Source organism: Budorcas taxicolor, chromosome 3 (assembly GCF_023091745.1).
Source record: "Budorcas taxicolor isolate Tak-1 chromosome 3, Takin1.1, whole genome shotgun sequence".
In the NCBI taxonomy this organism is placed as follows: domain Eukaryota; kingdom Metazoa; phylum Chordata; class Mammalia; order Artiodactyla; family Bovidae; genus Budorcas; species Budorcas taxicolor.
In genome coordinates, this window is record NC_068912.1 from 95,229,493 (window position 1) to 95,244,679 (window position 15,187).

At 41.2% G+C, this 15,187-nt stretch overlaps 1 pseudogene; it reads right to left on the reverse strand.

Moving 5' to 3' along the window:
• Nucleotides 1-3,469: 3,469 nt before the first annotated feature.
• Nucleotides 3,470-5,935, reverse strand: LOC128045609 (serine/threonine-protein phosphatase 1 regulatory subunit 10-like; annotated as a pseudogene).
• Between the last annotated feature and the right edge of the window lie 9,252 nt (nucleotides 5,936-15,187).

Below are 15,187 nucleotides of genomic sequence, written 5' to 3' on the forward strand. Positions count from 1 at the left end.
ATATAGAAGACTTTTCTTGGAAATATGGTTATTTTTCATAAAAATGTTATATATATTAACATGTAATGGAATTAATATTGTGATTTAAAGGGATTAAATACATATTTTATATTTCTCAGTTTTATTTTCTAACATGAGAGACATGCTAGATATAATTTATATAAACAGAAGCTCAGTTCAGTTCAGTTCAGTCGCTCAGTCGTGTCCGACTCTTTGCAACCCCATGAATCGCAGCACGCCAGGCCTCCCTGTCCATCACCATCTCCCGGAGTTCACTCAAACTCATGTCCATCGAGTCAGTGATGCCATCCAGCCATCTTATCCTCTGTCATCCCTTTCTCCTCCTGCCCCCAATCCCTCCCAGCATCAGAGTCTTTTCCAATGAGTCAACTCTTCGCATGAGGTGGCCAAAGTTCTGGAGTTTCAGCTTTAGCATCATTCCTTCCAAAGAACACCCAGGACTGCTCTCCTTCAGAATGGACTGGTTGGATCTCCTTGCAGTCCAAGGGACTCTCAAGAGTCTTCTCCAACACCACAGTTCAAAAGCATGAATTTTTTGATGCTCAACTTTCTTCACAGTCCAACTTTCACATCCATACATGACTACTGGAAAAACCATAGCCTTGACTAGACAGACCTTTGTTGGCAAAGTAATATCTCTGCTTTTAATATGCTGTCTAGGTTGGTCATAACTTTCCTTCCGAGGAGTAAGCGTCTTTCAATTTCATGGCTGCAGTCACCATCTGCAGTGATTTGGGAGCCCCCAAAAATAAAGTCTGACACTATTTCCACTGTTTCCCCGTCTATTTCCGATGAAGTGATGGGACTGGATGCCATGATCTTCGTTTTCTGAATGTTGAGCTTTAAGCCAACTTTTTCACTCTCCTCTTTCACCATCAAGAGGCTTTTTAGTTCCTCTTCACTTTCTGCCATAAGGGTGGTGTCATCTGCATATCTGAGGTTATTGATATTTCTCCTGGTGATCTTGATTCCAGCTTGTCCTTCTTTCAGCCAGTGTTTCTCATGATGTACTCTGCATATAAGTTAAATAAGCGCAATTAGGTCCTTAATAATTTTAAAAAGCATACAGTGGTCCTAAGATTAGAAGTCTGAGAACTGCTATTCTAAATCTTCCCCACTCAAGTGTGTTCCATGGATTGCACTACTTAACTCACTTGGGAGCTTCTTAAAAATGCCAACTCAAAAAAAAAAAAAAAAAAAAAAAGGAAAAAAGAAATGCAAACTTTCAGGCCCCACACAAGACTGAATAAATAAGAATATACATTTTCATGATCCTTTGATGATTTAGATGCCCATTAAAGTTTGAGAAACACTGGTCTAGGGGTGTTAAAAAAAATCTTCCTGACACTTGAGTTTTATAGAATGACTAGGAGCAGCTGGGGAGGACTGATGACCAAGGACTCACTCAGGCAGACAGGAGAACATGGATGAAATAGTAGTAGAGAGAAATGTTATGACATGCTGGGAAACTGCAAACTGAACATATCTAGACTTTTGATAATGTTCTTTTTCAAATTTTAAAAATTGTGCTAAAATACTTGTAACATAAAATTTACCATCTTAGCCATTTTTTATATGTGTAGTTCAGTGGTTTTAAACACCACTATCCATTCCCATACCTCTTTTTATCCTGTAAAACTTAAACCCTATACCTACTAAACAATAATCCTCCAGTTATCAACATGAACAAGGGTTCCAATTTCTCCACATCCTTGCCAATATTAGTTGTTGTCTGTTTTTCTGATAGAAGCCATCCTAATGCGTGTGAGGTCATAACTCGTTATAGTCTTTATTTACATTTTCCTAACGATCAGTGAGGAGAAGGCTATGGCAACCCACTCCAGTACTCTTGCCTGGAAAATCCCATGGATGGAGGAGCCTGGTAGGCTGTAGTCCATGGGGTAGCAAAGAGTCAGACACGACTGAGCGACTTCACTTTCACTTTTCACTTTCATGCATTGAAGAAGGAAATGGCAACCCACCCCAGTGTTCTTGCCTGGAGAATCCCAGGGACGGGGGAGCTTGGTGGGCTGCCATCAATGGGGTCGCACAGAGTCGGACACGACTGAAGTGACTTAGCAGCAGTAGCAGCAGCAACGATCAATGACGCTGAGCATCTTTTCATGTGCTTCTTGGCTATTTGTATATCTTCTTAGGAGTAATATCTATTCATGTACTGTGCCTATTTTTGAATCAGGTTGCTTTTTTATTGTTGAGCTTTAAAAGCTCTCTATATACTTTGTATATTAATGCCTTAAAGATAAATGATTTGCCAATATATTCTCCTGTTCTGTTGTTTTCCTTTTTACTGTTATTCTGACTTTTGATGCATACAGTTTTAAAATTTTCATGAGGTATTATTTGTCTAATTTTTCTTTTGTTACTTATGTCCTTAATGTCATAGACAGGAAATCATTTCCAAGTTCAATGTCATGAAGCTTTTGTCCTATTTTCTTCTAAGAGTTTATTGTTTTAGGCCCTTGATCCGTGAAGAATTTTTTTTTTTTTTATATGATGTTAGCTGAAGGTCTAATTCCATTATTTTGCATATGTATGTCCATTTTCCCCAGAATCACTTGTTGAAAAGCTTGTTCTTCCCCCATTGAATTGTCTAGAGACTTTTGTCAAAAATCACTTGACCATATATGTTATAGTTTATTTCTGGGCTGTATATTCTATTCCATTGATCTTTATGTCTGTATTTATGCCAGTATCACACTATTTTGATTACTGTAACTTTGTAGTAAGTTTTGAAATCAAAAAGTGTGAGTCTTCCAGTTTTGTTTTTCAAAATTGTTTTGTGTTTGTGGGGTCCCTTGAGATGTCATGTGAATTTTAGTATGCTTTTTCATATTGCAAAAAAAAAAAAAAATGTAGTTGGTATTTTGGTAGGGATCACATTGAATCTGTAAATTGTTTTGGGCAATATTGTCATTTTTAAACAATATTAAATCTTCCATTCCATAAATATGAGGTGTTTCCATTTATTTATGTCTTATTGAATCTCTTTCAGCAATATTTTATAGTTTTCATCACACTTAACATCCTAAGTTAATTCCTAAGTATTTTATTCTTTATGATGCTATAGTAAGAGGATTGTTTTTATAATTTCCTTTTCAAATTGCTCATTCTTAGTGCATAGAAATGCAACTGACTTTGTGTTGACTTTGTATCCTGGTTTTTTTTCTGAATTAATTAATTAGTTCTAACAGACTTTTTTGTGGAATCTTTAGTATTTTCTACATATAAGATTATACCATCTGCAAATAGAGATATTTTTATTTCATCCTTTCCAATCTGGAAAGGATTGGATTTGGTTTCAATTCAAATCCAATTGAAAATTGGTTTCAATTTTTTTTTCTTGCCTACTTGCTCTGGCTACAACTTCCAGTACTAAGTTGAATAGAAGTGGTGAAAGTGGGCATCCACACTTACCTTGTTCCTGATCCTAGGGGGAAAATTTCCAGTCTCCTCCGTGGCTGTGGCCTCCGTCATGCTCTCAGTGGCCCCACATTCCTCCCATGGCCAGGGCCATCACGGCTATGGTGTTTGTGAGGGGGTGGCCCTCAATGGTTGTGGCCTCAATAACCAGGAACATCATGAGGCTGGTGGCCATGGGGTCCGTCCCCCATGTCCAAAGCCTTCATGGGGCCAATGTCTACCACCAGCATCCATTCCTCCGCCAGGGCCTTCGTGGGGGCAATGTCCACTGCCTTCACCCCCATGCCACTGCCAGGGCCTTTGTGGAGATGATGCCCACCATCTCCAACCACACCCCCACCAGGGTCCCCTCCTCCATTTGGGAGTCTCCTTCAGAACGAGCTTTTCTGGCCCCTCAGACTGGAGGAAGAGAAGGTTCATTTCCTCCTTGGCCACCATGGCCTCTATGGTATGGTCCAGGACCTGATGCTGATCCCCCCACACCAGGTTACCCTGCATGGTGTCACATGGGCCATCCCAGAAGGGATCACCACCCCCTCCCTGGAAGAGGGTGGGGGACACAGCAGACGTGGACCCTCTTGGCTACCAGGACACCCAGGTCCTCCATGGGGATCTGGCATAGGTTTCCCAGGTTCAGGGAGGATGTGCTGCATGCTCTTGGGCCCCTCAGGGCCTTCCAGTAAGAAACCACTGGCTATTGGACCAGGCCTGAATCCAGGTGGCACCAGCATCTGCTTGATCTTGTCTGAATAGTCTGGTTGCTTTGGCCTTCCTGTGAGGGCCAACTGTTAGGTCTACCCACGATGGAGGAGAGGCTCTCCTGCAAACTGATGCCTCCTGCTCTAGGGTCCCGGGGACTCTTCCTGGCACCTGTGCTTCCAATAAAATTGGCCATAATAGGAGGCAACTTCAAACTGCCTTCCCCATCAGGTGAACCACAGGCCCCTTAGGCTCTAGGGTCTCATCCATGAAACAATCCACATCCAGGGTGATGAGTTTGGGTGGGGAGAATAGGCTCCTAAGGCTTAGGATCAGGCTCATGAGGACTTTCTTTGTTCAGGAAGAGCTCCTGAAAGATTCAGTTCTCCTCCTCAGCCTGGATGTACCTCCTGTTGCATTCAGGGATAACGAGAGGCGAAAGCATCACCAGGGGCCTGGTGCGCATCCAGGGCACCTTCTCCTCCATGGTGTTGTGGCTCAGATGCCAGCCTATCTCAAACATGTGTTCGCTCTGATGGTATCTCCCACTTAGCCGACCTGCCAAAGTCCTTGATTTTACTCACATTTGCTCATTCAGTTTCATCCAGTTCGAAACAGAAATACTCTCCCAGTTTGCCCTCTGACCACATCACAGCTTTCTTCTTCCTGCCCTTCCGAGTCAGCTGACTAGGATCTCTGGTACTCTCAATTGGCTTTGCTTCCAGAGTTCCAGGCTCCAAAGAGGTGGTATCCATGAGCTCTGGAACTTCAGCAGGGGAAACTGGGGGCTCTGGACATTCTGTGTCCATAAGCTCAGAAGGAGGTGCTGACTGGCTCTGGGGAAGAAGTTTCAGCTGTGCTTGGTTCTGTGCTTATTTTCCCTTCAAATGGGCTTGACTTGGCAGCTGTGGGTGATAGCACCTTCTTCTTGATTTTGATGCCTGGAACAGAAGATGAATTGAGCACATCCAGAAAGCCCAGGCTTTCCATTGGCTGCGGCAGGATTATCTTCACTTAGATCTCTTTGGTGGCATTGGGTGTTGTGTTGACACTTGAGGGGGACGGGTTTAAGGTTGTACTTGTCAGAAACCACCACTACACTGGCATTCTTCACAGTCACCAAAGATGGGGTTCTCCAGCTCTAGTCCAGGGAAACTTGCTGTGAGACTGGACACTGGGGTTATAAGAGACTTAGGCTTCTCCCACTTCTCTGGGGCCTCCTGAGCCTGAGTCTCAGCCTTCACTTCTATCGCTGGTTGGTCGGGAGGGGTGGTTTAACTCTTTCCCTCTTCTTTCTGTTTCTCTTATCTTTCTCAGCAGGCTGGGTGGTGTGCTGCTCTGGGATGACTAGTCGCTGATAAGGACTGAGGCCAGTTTCCAGAGCTCTTCATTCTCACTTGACTTGCTCAGTTGCTTCACCAGTTTGGCTGTGTTGTTCTGCTTGAGATGGTCTGCAGGGAGTGGAGATGCTGCAGGGTCAGTAGAATTTGCTGCAAGAGGGGAATGTTGTTGGTTGTTTTTTAATTTGTCAGCGAATTGTTAAGAAACTTGTAACTACCAGCATCAATAAACTTGACCAATATTTCTGGTGAATGAGTCTGCAGCAGAATGTTCAGATAAGTGCGATGACTCACCATCTCTCATGCTTCCTTCATCAGACTGAATATCTTTAAAATCTCATCCATATTCTTGAGTTCCCCATCTCAGTTAAGGAAGCTATCCAGCATCCTTAAGTTTAAGGACTCTCTTTGAGGCCTATGGGACCCAAACCCATGATCAAGGTTTTATCAGGCTCAGGTGGGGAGGAGGTTAAACTTTTGGAGGAAAAAAATAAATAAAACAACCAATCAGAACCCAAAGTTCAGTTATTTGGGGGGGGTCTCATTGGATCAAAAAGTCTCTTAAAAAAAATAAAGGCCAACTCAGCATGCATTCCCCCTTCCCCAACTCCATTTAGGGAGGGGGCTCATAGGAAAAAAGTTCTGAGTAGATTAAAAAAAGTAAGTGTTGAATGAGTGAATTTGGGTGGGTTTCGGAAGGAAGGGTGGTTAATTATTTTTGAAGTTATGTGGTAATGGTCCTTTAGCCACAGATTTCAAGTACCAGGCAGTGTGGGCTGGTAGGGTGGGTGAGATAGGTGGGAAGGGGCAGAAGACACAAGTGGTTGGGCTGATGGCTGTTGTTTTCCCTTCTCCCTTTCTCTCAGGATCTTTTCAAGGGTTCAGATGTTGCTGTGGCTTGTTTCTTTTTCCCTCATGGCCGACTTGAGAAAATTTCAAACCCCTAAATAAATCCCAGAATCGAACCTTCTATTTCTCTCTTCAATTCCATCGAGAAAAAGAGAGGGAGAATAGTAATGGCAGCCCTTTAAATCCCCTGGAATTTTGCTGTATGGGTAGGCGCTTGCAACGGGGTGGGAGGTGCAGCAACGACTGCCTACTCCTTTGTCTGCACCTCTGTGATCAGAAGCAAGTCTTCTACTGGAAGTTGCCAGCAAGTCTTCGATAGGTTCCAGAGTTGCAAATAGTTACAGGAGGCAGATTCTGCTAGTGCAGTTGTTGGCAGGTGGGGAGATAGAATCCTGGTGCTTTCTCCTTTGCCATCTTCCTAGAATTCTCTCTTGCTAACATTTTGCCCTCTGACATGTCAATTGTGGTGATTATAATCTTTAGGAAAAACCAGGAGCTAAAACTGCTAGTAGTCCTCTTTCAGAGTTTTATGCTAAAGGAAACTTTTAATAAAAACATAAATATGTATTTCACTGATAGGCAATCTCAGAAACAATGATCTAAATGTTTGAATTTGGTATCAGTATTAAGTAATTGTGTCTACTCCAAGAGGCATTTTCTGCAACATTGTTCTCTATTCCTTTGCCTTGCTTTAATTTGCTTTATAGCACCTGACATTTTGCTATATATGCATTGTTGGTTGTATGTCTTTTTAACTAGAATTAAATCCACAGGATAAAGTCTTTGGCATATTTGTTACTGAATCCTTATCATCTAAAATAGAGCCTGGCAAGTTATAAGAACTGTGTAAAATTTGTTGGATATATGCATGAATGAAACATGAAATTTGGGGGGGCCAATACTGTTCAGTAAAAAGTACAGAAAATAAAACGAAATGTATTCTTTCATTAAAACAATGAAAAAATGACATACATGAGGACAGAGTTTGGAATTTAGGAATTTGGAGACAACGTCACCAAGGTTATATGGAGAAATGAGAACAGTTATTATGATAGGAGACAGGGTTGTCGGCAACGTTTTCTCTCCCTCTTTCTTTTTATTTCTGGTATTAGTGTTTCAAAATGATTTATTCACTGAAAAAAAAATTTAAAAAACCCATCATTTTCCTAAGTCAGATGAAAAGTATGGATAGAGTATTATGCTTGCCAAACTTATTCCTGACAAATGGAGCTCTATATTCCATATAGGAAGGAACAGTCTCTGGAGCTTTCAGACAGAAAAATAAAGACAGAAGGAGGAAGATTTGCTTAGTGTTTGAACAGTAAATCACAAAATGTTATAATTAAAAGATGTGGGGAGAAAGGGACAGAAACTAACTTCCTTGGTTTGTGTCCAGAGGCTGTGTTCTGAATTTAACAATAGAACACCAATAACCAGGCGGGGCCAGAACATAGAGTCACACATTTTGTTCATGTCACAAAGGTGCCTGAGGCGGGAAACGAATGGCAGCTGAAATTCAGACCCTGCTCTATTCTCCAAGCCACTGAAACCTAGTGTAGGGCTGTATGTACCCAGGGGATGTACTTTTTTCTGATTTTCACATAAGCATTGCAGGGGATGGGTATTGGAATAGGTCTTTGACTTAGCATGTTGCAGTCTGATGCCAAGTAAAATAACCTATTTGTTGAACCATATCAATCTGTATTCCAGTAAGAATTAAGGTTGGGCTTAATATATAGTCTTCAGAGAATCATATGAAGAGGCATGAATAACATTTATGACACACAGTCCATTACCCAGACTTGCACTCTTGTTGGAAGACAGAAGTTTAAATGCTACTGGATGTAAATACAGAACATTAAATAGTCTTATCTTCCTCTAGTCCTATTGCTGTGATTTAATGAAGAAATGGGGTGGCAGGGTTGCAAATAGAAACAAAGAAAAGCTCTGGAGTCACAACTCTTAGAATCAATAGGAAAAACATTAGGTTGAAATGAAGTCTCCGATCCCCTTCTCCCTATACCTTTCTGACTACCTCAGGAAAAAACATTAAAATAATTTCAGGTTTCTACTACTCACATTTTCCACCTCAATCATGTGAACCCCTCATCGTTCCCCAGACATTCCATGTTTCCTCACCCCACCTCTTCTCAGCCCGTGCCTAGAAAGTCTTTCATTGTCTTGTCTTCTTAGGAAATTCTCTTTAGCTTTTAAAACTCAGTTCTAATAAAAAGGAATGCATTTGAGTCAGTTCAAATGAGGTGGATGAACCTGGAACCTATTATACCGAGTGAAGTAAGTCAGAAAGAGAAAGACAAATACTGTATAATAATGCATGTATATGGAATTTAGAAAGATGGTACCAATGATCCTACATGCAGGGCAGGAAAGAAGCCATAGATGTAAAGAACAAGTTTTGGACTCACTGAGAGAAGGCGAGGGTGGGATGCTCTGAGAGAATACCATTGAAACATATACATTCAGTTCAGTCGCTCAGTCGTGTCTGACTCTTTGCGACCCCATGAATCGCAGCACGCCAGGCCCATTACCATATGTAAAACAGGTGACTAGTGCAAGTTTGATGCATAGAGCAGGGCACTCTAAGCCAGTGCTCTGGGATAACCCAGAGGGATAAGGTGGAGAGGGAGGTGGGAGGGGGGTTCAGGATGAAGGGGACACATGCATACCTGTGACTGATTCATGTTGATGTATGGCATCACAATATTGTAAAGTATTCTCCAATTAAATTAATTAAAAAATAAAATACTTGGGCAAAGTAATAAAAAAAGAAATTCAGTTCAGGCACTCAGTCATGTCTGACTCTTTGTGATCCCATGGACTGCAGCAAGCCAGGCTTCACTGTCCATCACCAAATCCCATAGCTTGCTCAAACTCATGTCCCTCGAGTCGGTGATGCCATCCAACTATCTCATCCTCTGTCATCCCCTTCTCCTCCTGCCTTCAGTCTTTCCCAGCATCAGGGTCTTTTCCAACGAGTCAGTTCTTCGCATCAGGTGACCAAATTATTGGAGCTTTAGTTTCAGCATTAGTCCTTCCAATGAACATTCAGGACTGATTTCCTTTAAGATGGACTGGTTGGATCTCCTTGCTGTCCAAGGGACTCTCAAGAGTCTTCTCTAATACCACAGTTCAAAAATATCAATTCTTTGGTGCTCAGCTTTCTTTATAGTCCAACTCTCACATCCATACATGACTACTGGAAAAACCATAGCCTTGACTAGACAGACCTTTGTTGACAAAGTAATGTCTCTGCTTTTTAATATGGTGTCTCTGCTTTCCTTTGAAGGAGTAAGTATCTTTTAATTTCATGGCTGCAGTCACCATCTGCAGTGATTTGGGAGCCCCCCAAAATAAAGTCAGCCACTCTTTCCCCATCTACTTGCCATGAAGTGATGGGACTGGATCCCATGATCGGTAGTTGCCCAATATGCTACTGGAGATCAGTGGAGAAATAATTCCAGAAAGAATGAAGAGAGGGAGCCAAAGCAAAAACAACACCCAGCTGTGGATGTGATTGGTGATGGAAGTAAAGTCTGATGCTTTAAAGAACAATATTGCATAGGAATCTGCAATGTTAGGTTCATCAATCAGGAGATGGCAAGAGTGAACACTGACATTTTAGGAATCAGTGAAGTAAAATGGGCTGGAATGGGTGAATTTAACTCAGAAGACCATTGTAGTACTGTGGGCTGGAATCCCTTAGAGGAAATGGAGTAGCCATCATAGTCAACAAAAGAGTCTGAAATGCAGTACTTGGATGCAGTCTCAAAAACAGCAGAATGATCTCTGTTCATTTACAAGGCAAACCGTTCAGTATCACAGTAATCCAAGTCTATGCCCCAACCAGTAATGCTGAAGAAGCTGAAGTTGAACGGTTTCTATGAAGACCTACAAGACCTTTTAGAACTAACACACCAAAAAGATGTCCTTTTCATTATAGGGGACTGGAATGCAAAAATAGGAAGTCAAGAGATACCTGGAGTAATGGTCAAATTTGGCCTTGTAGTACAGAATGAAGCAAGGCAAAGGTTAACAGAGTTTTGCCAAGAGAATCCACTGGTCATAGCAAACACCTTCTTCCAACAACACAAGAGAAGACTCTACCCATGGACATCACCAGATGGTCAATACTGAAATCAGATTGATTATATTCTTTGCAGCCAAAGATGGAGAAATTCTGTACAGTTAGCAAAAACAAGACTGGGAGCTGACTGTGGCTCAGATCATGAACTCCTTATTGCCAAATTCAGTCTTAAATTGAAGAAAGTAGGGAAAACCAGTAGATCATTCAGGTATGACCTAAGTCAAATCCCTTATGGTTATATAACGGAAGTAACAAATAGATTCAAGGGACTAGATCTGATAGACAGAGTGCCTGAAGAACTATGGATGGAGGTTCGTGACATTGTATAGGAGGCAGAGATCAAGACCATAACCAAGAAAAAGAAATGCAAAAGGGCAAAATGATTGTCTGAGGAGGCCTTAGAAAAAAAGAAGACTTAAAAAAAAAAAAATTCAGCTCTAAAGTCACTTCTCTAGGAGGCCTGCTGATACTCCCTCTACCCGACTGTAGATATTTCCTCCCTCTTTGGTGTTCCCTTAGCATTTGGCATAACTCTCTAACAGCATCTGGTTTCCCTGGTGGCTAAGATGGTAAATAACCTGCCTGTAACGCAGGAGACCCAGATTCTTCCCTGGAAAAGAGAATGTCAATCCACTCCAGTATCCTTGCCTGGAGAATTCCATGAACAGAAGAGCTTGGCGGGCTATAGTCCATGAGGTCTCAAAGAGTCGGACAAACAACTGAGCAACTAATAATTTCATTTTCTAATAGCATTTAACATTATCTGTTAACATATCTACTGATCTCATTAGACTATGGGTTATTCTAGAATAGAGTTTATACCTTTTCAATGTTTATATCCTGTCTCAGCATCTAATATGGTATCTAACAGAGAGGGACATTTCAGAAATGCTTGCTGAATCATGAATGAATGAATGAGTGCTATGACTCATGCATGCATCTGGAGGCAGAAGATCTGGATTCAACTTTTTGTTTTGCTGTTAACTTTCTTTATGTGGCTGGAGGAGGAAATGGCAACCCACTCCAGTACTCTTGCCTGGAAAATCCCATGGACAGAGGAGCCTGGTAGGCTATCGTCTATGGGGTCGCAAAGAGTTGGACATGACTAAGCAACTTCACTTTTTTATGTGGCAGATTAAATATGGCCACAAATTCTTTGATGCTCCTTCTATTGAGATGATATTCATATCCTTTCCCTTTGTATCTGAGCAGACCCTCTAACTGCTTTCAGTCAGTTCAGTTCAGTTTAGTTGCTCAGTTGTGTCCAGCTGTTTGTGACCCCAGGGACTGCAGCATGCCGGGCCTCCGTGTCTATCACCAACTCCTGGAGTTTACTCAAACTCATGTCCATTGAGTCAGTGATGCCATCCAACCATCTCATCCTCTGTCATCCCCTTCTCCTGCTGCCTTCAATATTTTCCAGCATCAGGGTCTTTTCAGATGAGTCACTTTTTCGCATCAGGTAGCCAAAATATTGGAGCTTCAGCATCAACATCAGTCCTTTCAATGAATATTCAGGACTGATTTCCTTTAGGATGGACTGGTTGGATCTCCTTGCAATCCAAGGGACTTTCAAGAGTCTTCTCCAACACTACAGTTCAAAAGCATCAATTCTTCAGCACTCAACTTTCTTTATAATCCAACTCTCACATCCATACATGACTACTGGAAAAACCATAGCCTTGACTAGATGGACCTTTGTTGGCAAAGTAATGTCTCTGCTTTTTAATATGGTGTCTCTGCTTTCCTTTGAAGGAGTAAGTATCTTTTAATTTCATGGCTGCAGTCACCATCTGCAATGATTTGGGAGCTCCAAAAATAAAGTCTGTCACTGTTTCCCATCTATTTGCCATGAAATGATGGGCCTGGATGCCATGATCTTAGTTTTCTGAATGTTGAGCTTTAAGCCAACTTTTTCACTCTTTGCTTTCACTTTCATCAAGAGGCTTCTTCTTCACTTTCTGCCTTAAGGGTGGTGTCATCTGCATATCTGAAGTTGTTGATATTTCTCCTGGCAATCTTGATTCCAGCTTGTGCTTCATCCAGCCCAGCATTTCTCATTATGTACTCTTCACGGAAGTTAAATAATCAGGGTGACAATATACATCCTTGACGTACTTCTTTCCTGGTTTGGAACCAGTCTATTGTTCCATGTCCGGTTCTAACTGTTGCTTCCTGACCTGCATACAGATTTCTCAAGAGGGAGGTCAGGTGGTCTGGTATTCCCATCTCTTTCAGAATGTTCCACAGTTTGTTGTGATCCACACAGTCAGAGGCTTTGGCATAGTCAATAAAGCAGAAATAGATGTTTTTCTGGAACTCTCTTGCTTTTTCTATGATCCAGCGGATGTTGGAAATTTGATCTCTGGTTCCTCTGCCTTTTCTAAAACCAGCTTGAACACCTGGAATTTCACAGTTCACGTATTGCTGTCTTGGAGAATTTTGAGCATTACTTTACTAGTGTGTGAGATGAGCGCAATTTTGCGGTAGTTTGAGCATTCTTTGGCATTGCCTTTCTCTAGCTAATAAATAAAATATGGCAAAAATTGACAGTTTCCAAACTCAGGACTAAAAAACTGGAAGCTTCCACTTCCTTTTTCTTGGAACACTGATTCTTGAATTTCTTGGGTGTCATATAAGATGTTTGACAACACGTCTGGACATACTTCATGAACAGGATTTGAGACTACATGCAGAAGAGAAGGGCTTGAATGAGCCCAGCCTTCAAGAGAGGAACAAAGAGAAGGCCTTCAAGAGAAGGATAAGTCTAGCCTTGCTAATGTCTCAGTCATGTGAGTGAAGCTATCTTGGATCCTTCAGATCAGCTCAACTTCTAGCTGAATACCATCAGCTGACCCCAGTTCATTTCATATGGGGCTGAGAACTGGTTATTCAAGCCTTACCTCAAATATTGACACACAAAATTGAGAGACAAAATGATTTTTTTTTTTTAAAGTTACTAAGCTTTGAGACAGTTTGTTAGGGAACAACTGGTAACCACAACAGAAGCTGATAACTGGTAATTGGGCACTTCTGTAACCCAAACCCCAAATATGTGACATTAATTTTGAGACTGGAAATGGGTAGTGACTTGAAGGACCTTGAGGAGTCTGTTAGTGAAAGCTAGAAAGATCTGGAGGAGGTGTTGGAGATCACTTTCAGAACAGTCAAGAAATTGTTATTGGAAGCCAGAGGAAGGTTTGAAAACAAGGTTACCTATGGCAACATGGAAAATAGAAAGGTACCTAATGAACTTGAGGATCTAGTTGGGGAGTTTCTAGACAGAAAGTCCAACGTGTCAACTGGCTTCTTGTGGTTATTTATAATTAAATATTAGAAGAGAGAAGTAAACTAAAGAAGAACCCAGGATAGTATTTCCAAGCAGCACAAGAGTCTCAAAGGTAAAGAATGGCCTCATGGTAAAGATCAAATCTAAGGTGTTGCTGACAAAATGACAACACCAGGTAAAAACAAGCCAAAGATGCAACTGTAAGATCTTTTGTTAAGACTTCAGAAAGATATCTTTTAATTGAGGTAACATTGGTTTATAACAGTCATGTGTACAATATTATATTTCAACTTCTATATACACTACAGCATGCTTATTAAAAGTTGTTTCCATTTAGCACCATACAGTTGATCCCTTTTACTCATTTCACCCTTCCCATCCCCCTTCCTCTCTGGAAACCACTGCTTTGTTCTCTGTACCTATGTGTTTGTTTTTGTTTAGTTTTATTTTTTTTATACTCCACATATGAATGAAATTGTAAAGTATTTGTCTTTCTCTAACTTATTTCACTTGGCCTAATACCCTCAAGATTCACTCATGTTATGGCAAATAGAGGTTTTGTCTTTTTCTGGCTGAGTAGTATTTCTCTGTGTGTGTGCATCTGTATCTGTGTGTGTCTGTGTGTATGTATACACACACACACCACATCTTCTTTACCCATTCATCTGTTGATGGACGCTTAGGTTGTTTCCATATCTTAGCTCTTGTATATAATGCTACGGTGAACATAGGGGTATGTATATCTTTTCTAATTACTGTTATCACATTCTTTGGATATATACCCAGAAGTAGACTAGCTGGATCATATTATAGTTCTGTTCTAATTTTTTTGAGGAAACTCAATACTGTTTTCCATATGGCTGCACCAATTTACCAACAGTGCAGGTCAGAAAGATTTAAGGCAGTGTCTCGTAGATGCTTTCAAAGTTATTCTTAGTGGAAACAAATTTTTTCTGAGGATCTCAATGCTGTGTCTTATGGATACTCTGTGTTAAATACTAGGGTTTCTAAGAGTCTTAACGGTGTCATTCCACAGCAGGTTCACAGGGGGACCAAGGTTGAGAAATACTATCTGAAAGATTTGTGTGTGTGTGTTTTGGATAATGGAGTAGAGTATAATTCGATACACAGGAAATCCCCTAAATTTTAAAAGGATTACGTTAGCTTGGCCTGAAACTGACAGAGGCAGTATGAAATGAAAAGAAGTCTTTGGACTCCCAGTCTACAACAGGCAGAGAGCAGGCTGAAAAAACTATTCAACTATAAAAATGGGCTATTTCTTATGGAAAAAGAAGGGTGACTCAGAGGGCAGAACCAAAAGTCACAGAGACTCATTCCCAGGGAGCAGAAGTAGGCCTTAATGAAAGAACTGGCATCAAGTGTTTGGCTAGATTTCAGAATTTCTAAGCACCAGTGACTGCTTTGTACTTCTATTCCTTCTAC